At 36.0% G+C, this 20,577-nt stretch overlaps 1 protein-coding gene and 1 long non-coding RNA gene across 2 annotated transcripts in view; one reads left to right on the plus strand and one right to left on the minus strand.

Annotated features, from left to right (window-relative positions):
- LOC149420718 (trehalose transporter 1-like protein) overlaps positions 1–20,577 on the minus strand; it is an 87,186-nt gene that overhangs the window by 58,836 nt on the left and 7,773 nt on the right. The window lies entirely within an intron of this gene.
- LOC149420719 (uncharacterized) lies at positions 12,951–14,634 on the plus strand. The gene is made up of 3 exons (XR_016302713.1): positions 12,951–13,299; positions 13,828–14,007; positions 14,155–14,634. It is a non-coding gene; the product is annotated as an uncharacterized LOC149420719 (long non-coding RNA).

The raw sequence follows: 20,577 nt of genomic DNA on the forward strand, positions 1-20,577 counted from the left end.
CGTTATTGCGTAATCATGCAAGCCATGCCCGCGAGGGGTTTTCGCCATCGTGAGCGACCGTGTTGCTAAGACCAAGGTCGGATTTGCACTGCCGAAGCGCGCTTAGGGCCGCCCGTGTTGACCGCGAGCAGTGTGGGTGGTCCAAGTCGATCACGTATTTCGACTATCTGGTCGCGTGTGTCGCAACTAGTGAGGGGAAATTGGGGCTAGTGTGCATCCTTTTTATAGGGTAACTTGTATTACGTAACACATTCCCCCTCCGCCAGTAAAAGGCGACGTGGTAATGAAGCTTTAGGCACTAAAAATCCTCTTCATCTTGTCGTGAGGTGAGTAGAGAGAGAAAAAAACAGTGTTGATTTGCAAAAAAAACAAAGAGAAAAAAAAAAAATATGGTTATGCAATGGTGAAAAGACAAAACACAAGGTTATGCAGTGATGACAAGAACAACATACAAGGTTATGCAGTGATGACAAGAACAACATACAAGGTTATGCAGAGATGACAAGAACAACATACAAGTTTATGCAGTGATGAAAAGACAACATACAAGGTTATGCAGTGATGAAAAGACAACAACCTGACTCTAAAATTTCATTGGTCTGTAAGCTAAGTTTGAAGAGCGTAGTGTTCGTTGAGTACCAAGTAGACGTAATTTCACTGAAGTTATTAAAGTTACACTTTCACTGTAACTTGACCCATTTGAGATTGCACTCAAGTATCACTAGGGCCATAGAAATTGAACTGTGCTTCTTGGTTGTGGTTGAGAGATGGTGATGCTGAGGGCCAGAAGTATCCGGGTTCTGATGTTGTACCAGCGTGAATTCCATTATGCTGATGTGGTGGAGCAGTGGTTGTCAAGGTGAAATGAAGTTGGTAAAAACTTGGAGTTATACCAGTGAGTAGATTGATGATTGATGCGTGTGATGGCTATTATGTTGAGTTTGCGCATCGGCAAGTGGTTGATTTGTACAATGGCCCGTAGTTGATTGTACGACGGCAAGTAGTTGATCTGTACAAATGGCAAGTAGTTGATTTGTACAAACGGTAGGTAGTTGATTGCACAATGGCAAGTAGTTGATTGCACAATGGCAAGTGGTTGATTGCACAACGGCAAATAGTTGATTGCACAATGGCAAGTGGTTGATTGCACAATGGCAAGTAGTTGATTGCACAACGGCAGGTAGTTGGTTTGTACAAACGGCAGGTAGTTGATTGCAGGAACTTAACTAACCTTGAGCTGGCATGCTCTGAGGTTGGTTCTTTTGAATGCGGTTTGAATGATGAGACAACTTGATTTGCTACTGCACGCACGACTCACACCTAATTTGGGTGCGGTCGGGTGTTTTTGGTACGCAGAGATTGGAGAGAAGTGAGTGATGGAAGTGAAGGCGGCAAAGAAGTGAAGCTCAGCTTGCAGGTGATGAGGAGGGCTGCTGGTCTTCTTTTTAATCCGGGGACAGGTTATTATTATAGTCAAAATTCTTGAAGTTTACCTGCCTGGTAGACCAATGATGAAAAAAAACGTTTGGAGAGAAACAAATTGTGTTCAAGAGAAAAGACAAAAAGACAAAAAAACGTTGTTGGTTAGAGAGGAGAGAGTAGAGAGAGATCTAGTGTGCTGACTATACCATGAGTATCCCGAGATTGGGGAGACAAAAACTATCACGTCTAGCGTGAGGTTACCTATTTGATTTACAAGGTACAGGTTGGTGGTTGTGCCGTAGTAACACCAAGTTTCTGAAAGAAGTTGGCCTTCCATGGCCGGTGTTAGCGCTTGAGCGATAACAACTTACGACTTTCAAAATTACAAGAAATGTGTTGATTACCTAGGAATGGGGTGAAAAGGAAATATTTGAAGCAAATTTCATGGATAAAGATTGTCTTAAAGACAGACGATACGCTATGTGCGTAGGGTACACCTTCCAGATTCATGAAATCAACCTCAAGAATAATGAGGGATGAGGAAAAAATGGCGTTGAGCGAGAAGGTCTGCTGGTGATGGAGCTAATTCTCCGTTCGATCTCTTTCAGAGAACGAAATGTGGTCGACCAGCAGATTTCTTAGCTCTTTACAAATATACATGAGTTTGATGGAAGGGTGAAGGATGGAGGGTTTGAGTAGCGAAAATTGATGGTGACTGAGCTAATTCTCAATTCGATCTCTATGTGAGGACGAAATATATCAACCAGCAAATTTCCTAACTCTTTACAAATATACATGAATTTGATGAAAAGGTGAAGGAGAATACACAGTAATAACAATCTAATCTTTCACGTGTATTTGGTGAAAGATTAGGGGTCGTTTTTAATCTTCTACAGTTTGTGAGAACATGACAGACCCTTGCTCAAGCTTCACAAACCTGGGAGTTTTTCTTATTCGTCTCCCAGACAACGAGTTAGGTGGTTTTGTGTCACTGTCTCAATTAACTCCCACGACACGATACCTCATAACCAACAGTGAAGCTGATGGCTAGTCCATGGTCAATGGATAGTGGATGGTTCTTGGGTCCGCTTGACAAGAAGTCCACAGGTATCAGTTAGCGTAAAAAATTGCTGAATGCACAGCTTCATGTTTGTTTGAAGAGAACAAAAAAATTTCTCACTACAGTGAAGGACATTTCCCTCAGTGTCATGAGTAATACAAAAGGGTCCCAATTAAGGGCGACAAGTCAGGGTAAAATGATCTACGTCTGGTAGAACAAGTACATAGTGTCAACTTATTTAAAGAAAACAACAACAAGATATTGTATCGTTCGCACGAATCATGGTAAATATTATAACGTTTCCACGTCTCATGTAGAAATTGAACGAATTACGAAAGAACCCTAGTATTGAAAGGACGGTACAACATAGATATTTATAACCATTTATGGAACAAATTATCTCTTTGGCCACAGTGTATGTGAGCCAGTAAAAAAGTAATTATAACGAACTTCTCGTATCACGGTAGATATTATAACATTCTCATGTATAGCGTTAGATTTTATAACGATCCCTCGTCTCATGGTGGATATTGTAACATTCTCATGTATCATGAAAATAACATATCAACGTTCAATAATAAAAAAAAGTACCATTTCAATACCGGAAAAAAGATACATACACAATGTCAAAAACAATCAAGTAGTGGCTATTGGTATTATCAAAAAGACGATGGCATAACCTTTGGTTGGGTTTATGCGTTTAGTTGGCAATAATACGAGACATATGCCTAAAGATGTCTTACGCGAGACACACAGTATAGCAGAAGAGACCTATTTGGTTTTACTAACTCTTTGCTTACAAAATGTTGAGATGGCATAACCTTTGGTTGGGTTTATGCTTTAAGTTGGCAATAATACAAAACATATGCCTATAAGGATGTCTTAGACAAGACATACATATAGCAAAAGAGACCTACTCGGTTTTACTCACTCTTTGCTTACAAAAAGGTTTGTAGTGGTTTATTTAAGACCTTTTAGGGTTTTACTTACTTAAAATGACCAAACACAAAACGGGGAACACACTTGGTGTTGCCAAAATTGCCACAAACACGAATGTTGTGAACTTTATGTTACAAGTAGATACAAGAGGCACCTAGAGACACAGGATGACTTAATATAAGTGACCTGGCTCGGTGTATTTGACAAGGCAAATTAATGTCATTTAAGTCAAAATATAGTACATAATATAACAAATTGGGGTCAGAAAGTTGAGATCTTAAGATTTTACATACTCAATGTGACCGAAAGGTGTTATTGTTATTGATGAGGAGGACAAAGCGGCGTTTGTTCTTCTTTTCAACAACCTTTTTCAGAATTGACGTGTCAATATCAAATTCTGAAAAAACAACAAATTAGAGCAAATGGGAATATTGAGCGCCATTCAATTTTTTAGACAAAACTGAAAAAACTTTAAAAAAAGGTAATTGTAACTTTTATTTGTTACACCTTTGTAAACATGAATCAAATGACGATACCAAACTGGAATTTACACACGCATTATGATTACAAGTTACAGGGGTAGAAAATTCACCTCAATTGGGTGTATGTTGCAAAGGGTCATTGTTTTATGTACGATGGAGCCCAATGGAACAAATGTGACGAACAAATGTGAAAGAACAATGTGAAAAAACAATGTGAAAAACAAAGAACATGAGAGAATTAAAAAAACATTTACATATAATGTTGTACGTGACTTTTTGTGGTAGTTATGACAAAAAATAGTTATGTATTTAGTGTCGTAAGTGTCAGAATGGTGACGACTGACAACTGATGTCCAGGGTCATGACTCCGGGAGCATCAATCGTTTTGGAGGTGGAAAAAGTCTCTTGACTGGAATGATCAGTTCCAGAGAAGAATACGTACAAAATATGAGTACAATTTATATACATTACACGGTGAGGTGTGACAAAGAAACAAAAATAACAAAAGGTTTATACAAAAGAGCATAGTAGTACATGTATGGGTGAGAAATGATTAAAAGCCACAGTTGACACTTCTGTGTTTTTAGAAAAAATGAGAAGGTTACCTTGCAGAGGTCGAAATGCGAGTTTTTATATGAAACTAACGCGATAAGACATGCTGTTTGTCTGCACGAGGGCCAAATCTCGTGGGACAAAGGTAGAGCCAAAAGTTTGTTAGCTATGTGTGTGTGACCTAGTGAAGGTGGTGTCTATTGTGTCCACGCTTCCTAGTTTGACAATATCTTTCACATGGTAGTTACCGATGTGTTTACCAGAGGCGTCTGATAGGGTATACACTACATCTGAGATTTTTCTCAGCACTTTTGCTTTAACAAAGCGAGGAGCTAGTTTTGCAGAGAAGTACAAAGCACCTTGTGAAAGTGTGTTGTTGCGTCTCCAAACTGTGTCGTTTTCCTTAAAGGTAACATGTTTCCTGCGTAGATTGTATCTGTTTGTGTCAGCAATTATACTGCCGGGTTGAAATTGCAGTCTCCTAATATATTTCCTGTTGTAGAATGTTGCGTACTTAATCAGGACGTTTTTGGTTTTGTTGAAAGGAGAAATATTCCTGTCTTTTAATTCCTTTTCTAAACTTTGAGTACTTTGAGAGCAGATGTTGGCTATTATGCCTAAGGTGTTGTTTTGAGGATTCATTTTGTGGAAGTTGATTTAGACTTTGTGAGAAGAAAAAAAGAATTGTCTGAGTGTGTGGCTGGTTGTTTTTCAAAAAAAATACCAGGGGTTTGCTTGTGATGGTTGGTGAAGAATTTTGTGAAATTTTTCAAAGTCCTAGTATGGAAAAAAAAATGGCCAGCGGTTTCCTTGTGTTTTTGATGGAAAAATCCCTGAGATAGTGCGCTTTTGAAAAATTTCCGAAAAATTTTCAAAGTTCCAATTATGGAAAAAAAATGGCCAGCGGTTTCCTTGTGTTTTTGATGGAAAAATCCCTGAGATTGTGCGTTTTTGAAAATTTCCGAAAAAGTTTCAAAGTTCCAATTATGGAAAAAAAATGGCCAGCGGTTTCCTTGTGTTTTTGATGGAAAAATCCCTGAGATTGTGCGTTTTTGAAAAAAATTTCCGAAAAAGTTCAAAGTCCTAGATGAGTGAAGAAAATTTTTGAAAAAAATTTCGAAGTCTTTGATTTGAGAAAAAAAACGGCCAGGGGTCTCCTTGCAATTTTAGTGGAAAAGTCCCTGAGATTGTGCGTTTTGAAAAAATTTTCCGAAAAAGTTCAAAGTCCTAGATGAGTGAAGGAAATTTTTGAAAAAAATTTCTTCCGAAAAAAATTTCAAAGTGCAGATTTCGAGAGAGTATTGTTTGTTTCTTTCAACAATTAATTGGAGGGTTGTTTGTGATTCGAGACAAATTGTCTGAATTTAAGCAGAACCAGTGTTTGGTTATTTATTCGTAAAGATTCCCTTTCCCTTGGACAATCGACAGGCCATTGCGGAGAAGCGCCGAGGGTCCGGGTTTACGTCAATCGCGAATCTCAATTATATGTAAAGGGTAAGTCGGCTTTCAAGACTTTTCTTTCAAAAAGGATACTCTACCCACCTTTATTACATATAAAGCGGAATTATCAAATGACAGAAGGGCGTTAGTTTTCCTTGTCTATGTATTTTGCAGAACGATGCTGGCTTATGGCTCCACTAACAAGGAATTTATTTTGTATCATGTACAAGATTTGAAACTGTTGAATTGTAGATTATTGTAGTTCATTCTCTCTAATAGTTGCACTTGGAAAGTAAACCATTGTGGTTTTGGATCACTATGTGATGTTTGAGATGTCCGAAAAGAAGTAAATGTTGGTTGCGCACCTTGTGATGGAATACCGGTACTTAAAATTTTGTCGAGTGACGATTCGTAAAACTTGTAATTTGACACCGAATGGTTTTAATGTGACACGGTTGTTTTAAATTTGACGCGATGGTTTGTAGAATAGCTAAGATTTATTGGAAGAAAACATTGTTATTCAAAGGTTAATACAAAACAAGGCATGAAAACAGAGTGAAGGAGTACAAGATTTTTTCCAATTTGACCTCCCGATGGACGATTAATTACCAAAAAAAACCACGTTTTTGCGCCAGTGCTAAGTATTGGTTAAACCGGGAATCGAACCTGGTTATTAAATTGGCTAAGCTCAGATAAAATGGTAGAGAGATGAGGCTCGTGTACTATCAGGGGCGGGCAGCTTCTTTGGTCATCAGGCTCGTCCATCGGTTAGGAGGTCAAAGGGTAGGTTTATCACACAATAATAACACATGGGTAGTAAGGCACAAGGTATATTAATTGTCTCGAGAAATACAGGTTGACATAGATCTCCCTACTAACTCTCTCTACTAATTTGTGACGACCAGATAAAGCGTGGATTCTACATGAATTTACGAGAATTGAACACAAGAAAAGGGGGAAGGTTGAAAGCTTACGATTCGCCTTGAGATGTGGTACATCATGTTGACCCAGGTTTCCCGCGCTTAAAAAGCAGCGGTACTGATGGTGTGGTAATATGCACTCGGGATTTTACACGAGAACGGGACTCCATTGAGTTTAGTTCGAACCGAGATAATAAACATGATTGCTAGTTTGATGGCGAAATGTATCTAGTTAAACTGGAACGAGATCGCGTCCGTTATTGCGTAATCATGCAAGCCATGCCCGCGAGGGGTTTTCGCCATCGTGAGCGACCGTGTTGCTAAGACCAAGGTCGGATTTGCACTGCCGAAGCGCGCTTAGGGCCGCCCGTGTTGACCGCGAGCAGTGTGGGTGGTCCAAGTCGATCACGTATTTCGACCATCTGGTCGCGTGTGTCGCAACTAGTGAGGGGAAATTGGGGCTAGTGTGCATCCTTTTTATAGGGTAACTTGTATTACGTAACAAGTGTTCTATTGTATGTGGGTGCTGTAATGGTCAAACATGCTGAAATTCGCTAGAGGTTCACATCGATGTAGAGGACGAAGAAGAAGAGATTTTGTCAATGGAAGCCCAGAATCTCAGTATCACAGGCAATGAGTTAGATGATGACATTGGTGACGAAGATTGTTATTAAGTAACATAATTTATAGTAACATAATTCATAGTAATGTAACATAATTTCGAAATCTACCATCGCTGGTATATCTGTGGAGTAGACCTACTGGAGATACCACATTAAAAAAATGCGCCATTTTCTATACCTCATGGTGGTGTGGAAATGAGTTTACAAAATCATTATAATTATGTTATGAATAACCCGAAAAAATTACAAAGTTGGGAATTTCATCATTTTTAGAAAAATATTCACATTTCCGCCACTGTAACTCATTATCTATTAGACTTACAAAAAAATACCATTTTCAAAAAATGTAGGTAATTTAGTTGTCTTTAAGTTTGATTTCAACAATTTGGTTGTAAAAACGACCACTTCACAATTATTTTGAAAAAAACAAATTTTAGCACCTTCAATCCAAGATGGCGGGTTGAGCTCGACCCTCCCAAGGTCGAAAACTTTTTTTTTTCCTTAGAGTCCCAATCTTAACAACATATATCAAAATCGCTACTACCTAACCTTTTGCAAGGTAAAACTCCCCACTGACTGGACTATTAATTGAATCGTGTGGACAATTTAAAAGGAAAAATAGTTAACGAAGGCCGTTGACAATAATATGAATATTGTCTTGGTAATTTGTGATTTACATAGGACAAATAGGTGTTCAAATGGTTATTTTTTTTAATTAAGTGCAACTTCTTTTTTTAACCGATTGTTAATTTATTTTATTTTATTTTATATTATAGAAACAAACAGTACATGATTTACAGAGATGAAAAAATATACAGGAATAAGATACTTAATGTTGTGTACCTATGATGTGTTTCCTTGTAATGTCTGCTAAGTGGTATGTTTATTCCTTAATTACCAGGTGACTTGTGTAGTTTATAGCTGTATGTGTGACGTGTGTAATGTATGTGTGAGTGTTTGTGTGTGTGTGTGTCTGTATGTATGCGCATTGAACAGAATTTATGTTATTGACATTATGCCACGTTTGAATTTGGGCAGTGAATCAAAAAATAAAACATAGTTTGACTCCATGGTTGAAGATGCGGTAAATAAACAAAAGTTAGGCACATTTTATTTTGAACACTTTGTATCTGTCAGATAACAATGAGATAAAAATATTTCAGTAATCGAGTAATCGAATTTTGTTAAATTAATAAATAGTTCACTCGGCGGCCATTGTTTCCGATGTGAAAGTTGTAAGGTTAGTTTTTTATTACGTTTGGGTTAAATTAAAACAAATTAATTTTAAAAATTAGCATAAAAAAGGTCTTTATGGTAATGTGTGAAAACATGGCGTGAAAAAGAGACGTCAAATTATCAGTTTTTTTAAAGTAATAACTATTTTTCGTTCTCAGTTCTGAAATAGTTGTTTCTCGTTGTTACCTAAGTGATACAAAGCGTTTTAAAAATAATGTGCCAATTAACCTTCCCTACATGGGAACCTGTATATTTACCGCAGATATTTCGAATACATTTTTATTAGGTAGCCTACCTACTGCCCTCGTGAAAGTTCATTAATATTGGCCTCTCGGAAATTTCATTATATCTAGTGCCTACATCTGAAATGACAGTTACTCCAAACCCGCCTGTAACGTTTTACCCCACCCGATTTATTTCTCCACATGGCCATGGATGTTAGAAGAGTTCATAGGCGAAAATTTGGATAGTTATGGTAGATCGTGCGAACCGGTGAGAACCGGATGAATGTGTTTGAATGGACTATACAGGGTGTATCGGCACTAACCCGACAAACTTTAACCAGCTATTCCTTAGCACATTTGGAGTAAAAAATGTTATGTACACTTTGCTGTCCGGTAACATTTTTTTTCTTTTAAAAACAAAAAATAAATAAAATTTCCACACTCCGCTACTGCCCACAGTATAGGGGTAAAATAATTGGCAACGCCGCGCTACTGTCATCTCTTTCACACATATTCTGTCTCAAGTCCCGTGTGGTTCCCGCCACCCCGTCTCGTATCAGTGGTCAGTGCTGTTTTGGGAGTTCGCATGTCATCAAGTTTCTAGTTTCGTTTTTGTTTTGTTATCTAAGTTTTTACTGTTGAAATATGCCCCTCAATTATCCACCTGCCGAGCAAGCAGATATTGTTTTTGTTTATGGATTTTGCAATGGAAATTCACGAGCAGCCGTAAGGGAGTATCGCATGAGGTTTCCTGGAAGACGCGTCCCACACCATGCTACCTTTGTCCAGGTTTGTACCCTATCAATTGTTTATTGAAACTATTTACATTCATTGATAATGCCAAAAAGCGCTTTTGAAATTTAAACTGGGAACATTAAAAACATAACAAGGGGCCACCAACTTTAAAAATGTAAATTGTACTTTAGGTGATTTGTGTTCAGTGGTCACTAAACGGCGTTTTAAAAAGTTAATTAATTTTAATCTCTAATAAATGCATCATTCACTGCAATTGAATTCACTCCCTTTCTCACCATGGGATTATTTAAATTACTTGAATTCAATTTCACCCCTGTGAATCCAAGATATCAACCGTACCTAGTTAAGAAAATTATAATTTAAAACACTTTGTTATACATTTTACTATAAAAAAATGAAATAAATGAAGAGAAAACGTAAGTTTTCTGATATGTGCCTAAAATAAGTGTTCTTTAAAAATAAAATGAGTGAAAAAGCCCGCGATTGTTTATTTGACATTATTACTGAGCTGAATAATAAAAGCAGTTGTTATTTGTTGTTTTGTTTCAGATGTATCAACAATTGCGTGACTGTGGCATCGGACGGATTGAAGGCGCCGGCGGAGGACACAACATCGTTCCTGTGGCAGTTGAGGAGAGAATCCTGAACTTAATTACCGAAGACCCCACGCTGTCCGTGCGTCGGGTCGCTCTGATGATAGGACACAGGGAACACATGGCGGTATGGAGAGTTCTGAAGAAGCACGGGCTCAAACCTTTTCACTATAGGCGCTGCCAAGGCCTCATGGAGAATGACCACTTTTCCAGAGTCGTGTACTGCAGAAGAATGCTGCATAATGTCATAAGAGATGCAGACTTCATGAAAAACATATTGTTTACCGACGAAGCACAGTTCACTAAAACAGGAGTGCTAAATGTGCACAACTTGCACCATTGGGCTGAACAAAACCCCAAGCTTGTTCGGGAGTCGTCGAGCCAGGACAGATTTTCCATCAACATGTGGGCAGGAATCCTGGGAAATCAAATACTCGGTCCAATCGAGTTGCCTCCCAGACTAAATGGACCGATGTATTTGGAGTTCTTACAAGTGCAACTGGGCGAGATTCTGGAAGATGTGAACCTCGAATTACTACGGAGAATGTGGTTCCAGCACGATGGAGCCCCACCACACTATTCGATTGCCGTGCGGAACTACTTGGATGTCGAGTTTCCTGGTCGTTGGATAGGCCGTGGAAGTCCGGCCATTGCTTGGCCACCAAGATCACCCGACCTGACCCCCCTGGATTACTACCTGTGGGGGGCTCTCAAGGAAAAAGTGTATGCTAAGCCAATAGCCTCAAGAGAGCAACTGCTCGAACGAGTGATGGAAGCCGCTGCAGAAATTAAAGCAAATCCTGCAAACTTAAATAATCAAAATATAACAAGACTACACGCTTGCATCGAAAATAATGGTAGTCACTTCGAACAAATGCTCCAATAAAAAAATTAACATAAACTACATGTCCGCATTTTCATTTATTATTTATTGGTAAAATTCTCACAATGTCATTCATTTACACATCAATATTACCTACATATCAATATTTAATAAAATCTGTAGAAGAGTATGCCCGTCGGCATTCAACAAGTTTTTCGACAAGTGTGTCGAAAAGCGTCTTCTCTCTTTCCTACACACTAAATATTAATGGTTAAAAATGAGACGACTGATGCTTGTAAGCGCGCCAATACGTAAAAACAACGAAACTCGAATAAGAATTGCCAGGTGGGTTTTTTAATCGCTTTAATCTGACTTTAAACAATAATTAAACACGTAAAAATTATTTAATATAATATTACAGTACAGTACTTTGAACCTTCGCAATAAATTTATTTGATTTTAAGTTTAGTTTGTAGAACTCCATTTCAATTTAGAGATTTTTTTTATTTTAACAGTCTTATTAAAAAATTTATAAAAACAGTGTGTTTATAAACAAGTTCTGCTAGTTGTAATTATTATTACGCGTGACAGCTGTTTCACCTTCTGACGGCATTATCAAACTTTGGTAAAGCCACTTACAGACGACGTAAGTGATAACTTTCTTTTTTTATTATTCTGGCTTTATTGATTTCCGAGTAAATTGTCGTAAATTATTATTTGCTAATCCCAATATTATTTGCTAATGCTAATAATTAAGTGAAATTTTAAACAATGCAATAATAGGATTATTGCATTGTTAATTTCACTTAATGTCGTTGGTATTTCCAACTGATGACTCAGGGGTTTATTTCCCTGAATAATTAAGTATTTTGGGGTCTAATTATTATGCATTTCATTACATCCGATAATTTAAACAATTTTTATGTTGAATTGGGGTAAGTTTTATGGCTAAGGGAAGGAGTGGAAGGTGAGGAAGTACCTGGATATTCAGATCTGGTCACCAAATACGGCTAGTCATTTCAAGCAACGTTTAAATTCTGAACCTGGATATTCAGATCTGGTCACCAAATACGGCTAGTCATTTCAAGCAACGTTTAAATTCTAAACCTGGATATTCAGATCTGGTCACCAAATACGGCTAGTCATTTCAAGCAACGTTTAAATTCTGAACCTGGATATTCAGATCTGGTCACCAAATACGGCTAGTCATTTCAAGCAACGTTTAAATTCTGAATTAATTAATCAATTACGAAAAAGCGTGGGGTTAAGAATATTTTTTTTAAATTATAGTTGTAATTTATTGTCGATTTTTTTAAAAAATTGCGATATTTTAAATAAAATTTAATAATTATTGTTTAAATAAATTAGCAATCTGGCAGCATTCATTTGCAGGTGGTCAATCCAATGCAGTCATGACGTTTGTGTGAGTGCTTTCCTTTGTCTCAGTGTGTTGCGCAGCAGTTTTATATGAACCGTTTTTTGATTCATCGGGATTGTTTTTAAAACTATACATTCTTTGTACCTTCAAATTAGTGGAAATAAACTTAAGTGTGTCAAGCTGCTCGTTATATTCCGGTAATTCTGGAAGGCTTTTAACATAAGCAATAATATTCATAAATCACATTCCGCGAAGTTGTAAATAACTAAATTTATTAAAAAATATACGTTGTAGGATAGCCTAGCAAGTAACATTTTGACAGAGCACTTACGGTGATTTAAAAAACAACGGCGCTGTTCAAATAATCCAATTATTATTATTGATAAGTACCTAAGTGAGGAAAATTGTTTTTAAAAGTGCTCAGAATTATTGGACTTCGATTATAAATTCAGGAAATCTACTAATTAGTTTCTTAGTTTCAAAATTAGGGCGAGTTGTTTCGGAAAAGCTGAACAATTATTCAGATTCCCGAGTTCTATTCAAATGTAAAAAAATCTTCACGTCGATTTTATTCAAATACAAATTGGGTTGTTTCAACTCCGAAAAAGCTTCCGTTATATTTGAATAATCCGTTCCAGTGTTCCCCGCCGAATCGGGCAATTATTGCAGAGAATAATTTTTTTGCGAGACAGGAATTATTTTTACGCTGGCAACACCTCGTATTTTTATCAATCTGTCAAAACTTTTTCCCGCCGCGCCGTCACTTCGTTGGATTGCTTGTTTTGTGTGATTTTTTGTTGTTCATTTAGGCATCTCAATTTTTGACAACTTATAATGGATCCCAACTTACTGTAAGTATTGTAAATTATACCTTATTGCCATAATAAATATGAACCTTATTAATAAATAATACACGTTTGGAACCGTATAGATACGTAAGTGAGCATTTTATTTTCGTAAAACCATTATGTAAAGCTTGATAATATTTTGTGGAATTTCGTCTTCTAAACGAGATAAACGATCATTATGAAAACATTTGCGATACGTGTATATACTTATCGTTAGTAAAATTACTTGAACTTTGTGAGAATGAACTTTCTAAAAGCATTGCGTTTTATTTTTTGAATGTTCTGCCATGGAATGGTGGCAAATCTTTTTGTTTATTTTTATATATTATTTTGAATTCTGCCACACTTTAATAATGCTTTACCGAGGAATATTATAGTGCTTTCATGTGTAATAAAATATCTATAAGAAACTATAAAATATCTATATATATTTTGAACCTAATAAATATAATATTTGCCGTGCATATTTAATTTTATATCAGCAATTCCTTGTACGATCTTGTTACTTATAAATATGAAATGTGTTTTCAGGAAACGATGCCATGTTGGTGAGGAAGTATAGCCATATTCTCACCAATAAAAAGACCGACGCAGTCATCTTCAAACAATGAGAGGCGACATGGCTTACTCTTATATCCGATTTCAATGGCGATGGATTCTGTCAAACAGCTCCGAGCTCAGTTTGAAAATATGAAGCGTCGGGCAAGGCAGGTTGGAATATATTTCTTAATTGGTATTAATCTTAACGCCATAATGCTGTTAAATGAACTGTTATATTTAGTAATTGGTTGCCCTGATGCTTTGTTTAATTCATGCAGGTATATATGTTTATTAATTGACTTTTAATAATGCTTCAAGGACGGTAGCAGAGAAATTCATGAGAGGACTGGCGGTGGACACAAATTTTATGCGGAACATAGTGGCTACTTCGATTGACGGACTCCCTAGCGTGTTTGACGATGACATCAGCACTTTGGTGCTGCAGGAGCTATCTGGTGGTGGAAGAAGGTGGGAGTTTGGTTAGCGCCACAGCTGAGGTTTATTATGGTGTTGACGGCAGTTTACTAACTACTTGTAAGAACTTGTGTTTCAAACAATGTTTCCTAGTTTTATATCAGTTCTTCATTTAAGATAATCTGGTTAATGTATTCTAATGTTGTTAATGCATCCAAATCCAACCGTTTAGATAGCAGCGCCCCAGAAACCTCAATCCTAAAAGCAATTTCATCTCATTTAAATGTAAACGAATTTGTTGACTGACTTAATACAAGTTTTCAAACAAACTGTTAGTAGATTTGAGTACAAAATATTTGTATTTCACTATCGTTGCTTTACTTAAGATAATAATCTAATTAGTTAATGTATTCTCATGTTGTTGAAGCATCCAAATCCAACCCTTTTGACAGGAGTGCCCCCTATTATACATACCGATTTCCGGTTTAAAAAAAATTGGATTATTGAGACAAGAACGAGTAATATCGGAGTCATGCTAAAACTAAACTGAGATGAAAGCAGTTTATTCCCCTCTGTTCACTATCTACTGGGTGAATTCTTTAATATACTAATATTAATTTTAATAATTTTTCTCTTTTTTATGTACACAATTCGAAGTATTTTCTGGCTTCACAATTACCTACATTATATTACATGATAATACTAACAAATGTACATTGTGTACTTACGACGGGGTACTCCAGTAAGACCGCATTTTTCTTTTCTTTCCTTTTAAAACTGTAAATTAAAAAAAATGCATTTTATGCAATATTATGCATGGCATGTCCAGGTTTTTATATTATGCATATTTTTAATGCTGTGTGACCTTTACTTTATGGGCCGTATAATCTTTTGTGTTCTTTCTAATGTTTGTCAATTATTGTTAGAACAAGATGAATGAATGCATTCGCACACAATTAACTAGTCCATTATATTATGTTCTTAAATGTTTCTTTCCCATTGTATAAGTATGTATTTTTGCTGTAAATTATTCTTTCTTCCGAGAGAGTGTACCGGTATAATTTTACTTTTTTCAGGGCATTAATAAAAAATAAATAATCACAATCGCTAATCAATCGCTAATCAAGTCGCTACAGCGACCTTGATGTGATTTACTATGTAATACATTTCTAGAATGATCTATGTTATTACTAACTATATATGGAGATAATATACAGTACCATAGTTACCTGGTAGATAAGTATGGTACTGTAGACGGTATGGTACGGTACACTTAAGATTAATACTTAATTAACATTAACTAATTGTTAATACAGGATTTAGGACATAATTGGAAAATACCATAAACATTATTTTAAACCTTTATTTTCTTATTTTTAACTGAATTTATATAAACAAATTATTATAATCAATAAATATTAGTCTGAAACACCCATACATATTTAAAAATAAATAAACTCTGAGAAAAAATAAATGCCGCTGATGGAAATTGAACCCGCAACCTTCCGATTTATTCATTTTTTTTCTATTTGTCCATTTATCTTTTTTTTTTCAATTTCTACAGTGTAGGTACCTAGGTGCCTTACTTATTTTCTCTTTTATTTTAATTTGTTATATTATTTTGATATATTTTGTTCCTCACTTATGTAAAATACAAATAAAAGAATATACTACATCTTGGTACTCTATTTATTTTATGAAATTAGGTTATGCAGTTACACTTAAGTTATTCACATTCAATAATGATCCAATGCATATTACATAATATATGTATATGTGAGATAGTTGTTCAAAACATTTCTAATAGTATGTATTCTCTATTATTAAACAAAGTAATTTACTAAGTTTATAAACATTAAAGTATAAAATAAATAGAAGATTTATCGTTACATTAATTATTTTGTACATGTTAACTATCTATCTCTGAATATATGTAAATGGTCGTTTGTTGAAAATCTCTGAAAGTTCTTCATTGATTGCTTTGAAATTTAGACACAATGTTGCATTCAAATATGCGTGTGTTTTTATATACATACCTACATTATTTAGATGACACCTGTGACAGGTAAAACAGACTGAGCCACAGCAACACGTGGCGGGGTACAGCTATTTTTGAATAAAGACATTATTGTTTTGAAATTCAAAAGACTTTTATTATCTTCGCTCATGTACCAAGAGATTGTACACATGTGTTCGAGTCTCCAGGCGGAAGATGTTACAGAAAGTGTCGCCCCATGGGTTGGTAAAGAATCAATATAAACCGAGTTCTGCACAGAGAAGTAAAGTAAGAAAACAGTTTATAAGGCGGTCTACTGTGGAACCTCTCTTGCATTGCAGGGTTTTACAGCACTCGGCTTATGTGGATTCCTTACCGACACGTGGGACGATAGGCCTAATGGTACAGAAGGAGGTAAGATAGGGCTTTTTGTGCTGGGTAGTATTTTACTATTTATTAGTCCATCAATCTGGCAAAATATGAGTTAATGAGGGTTTGACGAACGTGGTCATCTCCCCTGTTAAAGATTGGTGCTTGCACCAGTACATCGTTAACCTCGTCCAAGGGGTCTATGAATACAGGTGGTTGATCTTGTTACAATGATCCCTTGTACCTACCTGCATTTTAATTTATGAAGAAAGGACTGGAAGCCATCTTTTAACAACTCCAAAAGTTCTTTCAACAACATTTCTGGTCCTGATCTGACTTTCTTTATATAAATGTTGTTCTCGAGAAACGGAATTCCTTAAGGGTGTTAGTAAATATGGCTTTATTCCATAACCACCATCTCCAACAATCACTTCATCTCCAAACTCACCGCATTCCAACCTTACTTTGATGCTGCTACTATTAAAAAGATGGGTATCTCCAGGCCACCTGGCTACTATGTTGGTCGACAAAAGAAACAAACTTGTAGTTTTTCAATAGTTTTACCAGTTTTTTCGTCATATTAAATCACGGAAACCAACGATATAAAAACGAATTTCGACAATGTTTTATGTAGAAAAGGTATCTAAACTTCTTCCCACAAAACCTTCAACTTCGTAAATTTTAATCGTTGGGTTTTCTTTGCGTTATTTGCCAAAATAGTGAGGGTCGTTATCACCAGTAATTGGCACATACGATATGTCAGACCGCAATAGTGACGTTCGCGCATGCGTCAATCTTTTTCAAAATGGCGGATCGCGTTAACCGGCCGATTTCGGCTGATCACATTTTCATGAATATTTCGTTGAATTTTCTCTTGACGGACGATGAAACAACCCAATTTATGGAAAATTGAGTGGATTGACGTTGTGATGACTTTCTCACACGTGATTTTTTCCGAAACAACTCGCCCTAAGACTATTTAATACGTGAAACGCGTAAGAGGTGAAACCAAAGCATTCCAGAGGTGAAACAATTTAGATACAAAAATAAAACTGATGTGTACAATACAAGAAGACAATCAGTGATTCGCATACGAAAAATGTGAATAATCATTATTGTTAAATAAAATATTTCTTTTCTGGTACTGGATTATGTAATACGGGCTTCGTTCGCAGCAACACGCGAGAGTTGCGATGTTGCTTTCAAATTTTGACAAAGGATAAAACAGTGGTGACATGTGGTGAAAATATGTTTAATTAATTTTTTATTAAAAAAAAACGTTACCGGACAGCAAAGTGCACATAACATTTTTTACTCCAAATGTGCTAAGGAATAGCTGGTTAAAGTTTGTCGGGTTAGTGCCGATACACCCTGTATAATAAAGGATACTATGAGAAGTGCCTTATGGGCGTGTCCCGTGATCCAAATATTTGCTTAATCGAGGCTTAAATTTCCAATACAAAAACTTTGATATGATGGAGATCTTCGGGCCGCTGAGATATTGTGCTAAATGGATTATTTGTTTGCTTTCAAATTTGTGTAGAAGACACATTCTAGTTTTCTTCTTTATTCTATGGATGGACTTTTTGTGTTTGACTTTCCGGGGCTGAAAATATCATATATTGTAGTCGTAAAAAAAAGTGAAAATCACGAGAGGCAAATTTATTTATTTTATTTACACATATTTTACATCATTTACTGCATAATACAGTGACAACAGAAGGTTTTTTATTTTTAAAACAACAACAAAAAATAAATAAAAATTTAGGTTCACAATATATCTGCAAGAAAACGACAAATATACGCAATCGTTCTTTAAATATGCTACATAAAAATGTCATTCAGCTATCTCTTGAACACATGCAAACTTATAGTCGATATTTGAGAAGAATTTGTTTTAAGTGTATTTAGTTAGAATGTATAGTTTATGTGTAATTTGAAGTTAATAAATCGTAAAAATTTGTGCTGCACACGTTCAATATTTTTTATATTGAATTTGGTAGTATGGGGACCACACTATTGAATTGTATTCTAACAAGCTGCGCACTAGCGACAGATACACGATTTTTATAACCTCGTCTTTGATGGTTCTGAATAGGGAATGCAATCCCGCAAGAAAATGTCAATCCAGGTATTTGCGGGACTGAACAATCTTAGTCCCACTGGATCCAGGTATTTGCGGGATCCAGCAGAGTGGACTTAGATATCTAATCGATCGTGTAATAAAGACCTAATACCTCGATCTACCAACCTTGTTTTTAGACTTTTAAATTTATACATATAATAAAACAAGTTCTTTGGGACATTTTAAATGATTTATCAATAGGTATACCTTTAGTTAGACATAGGTAAAGTTTAAGTCATCAATTGGCAAAGAATAAGATAAGACATTAATTTACATGACATACCCGCCTCGGAACAGACTTTGTCTACTGAGGTGTGTAAAAGAAATCTATGTACACAAATGAAAATAAAATAAACGCCCGGATTGCCGGCACTGAAACTGAAACTGAACTGAAACTTAAATTTAAACAATAACGTTCACACGATAAACAATATTCTTGTACAATGAGCATCATAAGTTTAATTAAACATTATTTGGAAATAGCTTCGTAAAAAAGTTAAAGTATTAATTGTGTCATCTGATAAACGGCTTCTGATATTGGACACAAGGTAGCCAGCGGCTGAAAAAGCTCGTTCAGCTTCCACGCTGGTTGGCACAATAGTCATTAGCGCATTGTTAGTGAATTGAAGGTATGTGCCTTTTAATCCACCGGACTCAAAGTAATTCAGAGTAAGTGAGGGTAAATTTGTAGTTGCTCTCTTTCAGCTTTAAAAGATCTTGAATAACCATCATTTTTAGTGTCTTGCCGTAATTCATAACCATTGATTTGATTGAATTAGACGATGTTGGTAAGTTAAAACCCCCGGCTTTAAAAAGATCTCGCAAATCCGACGAGGTACAGAAAACTCAGAATGGTAAACCATCTTTAGACACCATTCGTGATACCCTCTTTTCGACGGTATTGTTTTCGCTTGAAAAATGGTCAGTGATTTTATGCTTCTTTGCCAAAGTTGATGGTTGAGGTTCACAATGAGCCGATGTGGAAGAACTGGACGTCGATGCAGTTGTAGAAGCTTCTCTGTAATCCCGCCAGTCCAGCGGGATCCCACAAAATTTTCGACCGAGATTAGTCCCGCAAAATGTCTGCGGGATCTCGGTATTTCGGGTCCCGGTATTTCGGGTCCCGGTATACCGGGATTGCATTCCCTAGTTCTGAATATAAATCTCAGTGTCTTCATACCTTTGTTAGTTATTTGTTATATGTGATTTACAAAATTTAATTGAGTGTCAAACATAACTCCAAGGTCCCGAATTTCGTTGACTTTTTTTAAGATTTCGCTTGCTATTGTGTATGTGAATAATAGTGGGGTCTTTGTTCGACAAAATGTTAATTTCTTACATTTATCGATATTAAGGAATAAGTTGTTAGCTATACACCAATTATGTAATTTTTCGATGTTTGATTGTAAGATTAGGCAATCGCTTATAATAGATATTTTTGTATAATTTGATATCATCGGCAAAAAGCAGAACTTCTACATCGTCTAAACAATTAATTTATGATATCATTTATAAATATAAGAAAGAGAATGGGGCCGAGGTGTCTCCCTTGCGGTAGGCCACTAGTTGCATGAAATAACTTAGATTTGGAATATTAAATTTTGACAAATAAAATTCTGTTAGACAAGTAACTCTTGAACCAATCCAACAACTTGCCTCTCACTCCCAATGCATACAGTTTACTAAGCAATAATTTATGTTATACTTTGTCGAAAGCTTTTGAAAAGTCTGATACTGTCCACTGTTTTTTTTTTTTAATAAAGATTCCGTAATATAGTTGTGGTAGAGTAGCAGGTTAGTAGTAGTTGACCTTCCAGTAACGAATCCATGTTGGTTT

The sequence above is a fragment of the Hesperophylax consimilis genome, chromosome 10, assembly GCF_061612785.1.
Source record: "Hesperophylax consimilis isolate HC1 chromosome 10, BYU_Hcon_1.0, whole genome shotgun sequence".
In the NCBI taxonomy this organism is placed as follows: domain Eukaryota; kingdom Metazoa; phylum Arthropoda; class Insecta; order Trichoptera; family Limnephilidae; genus Hesperophylax; species Hesperophylax consimilis.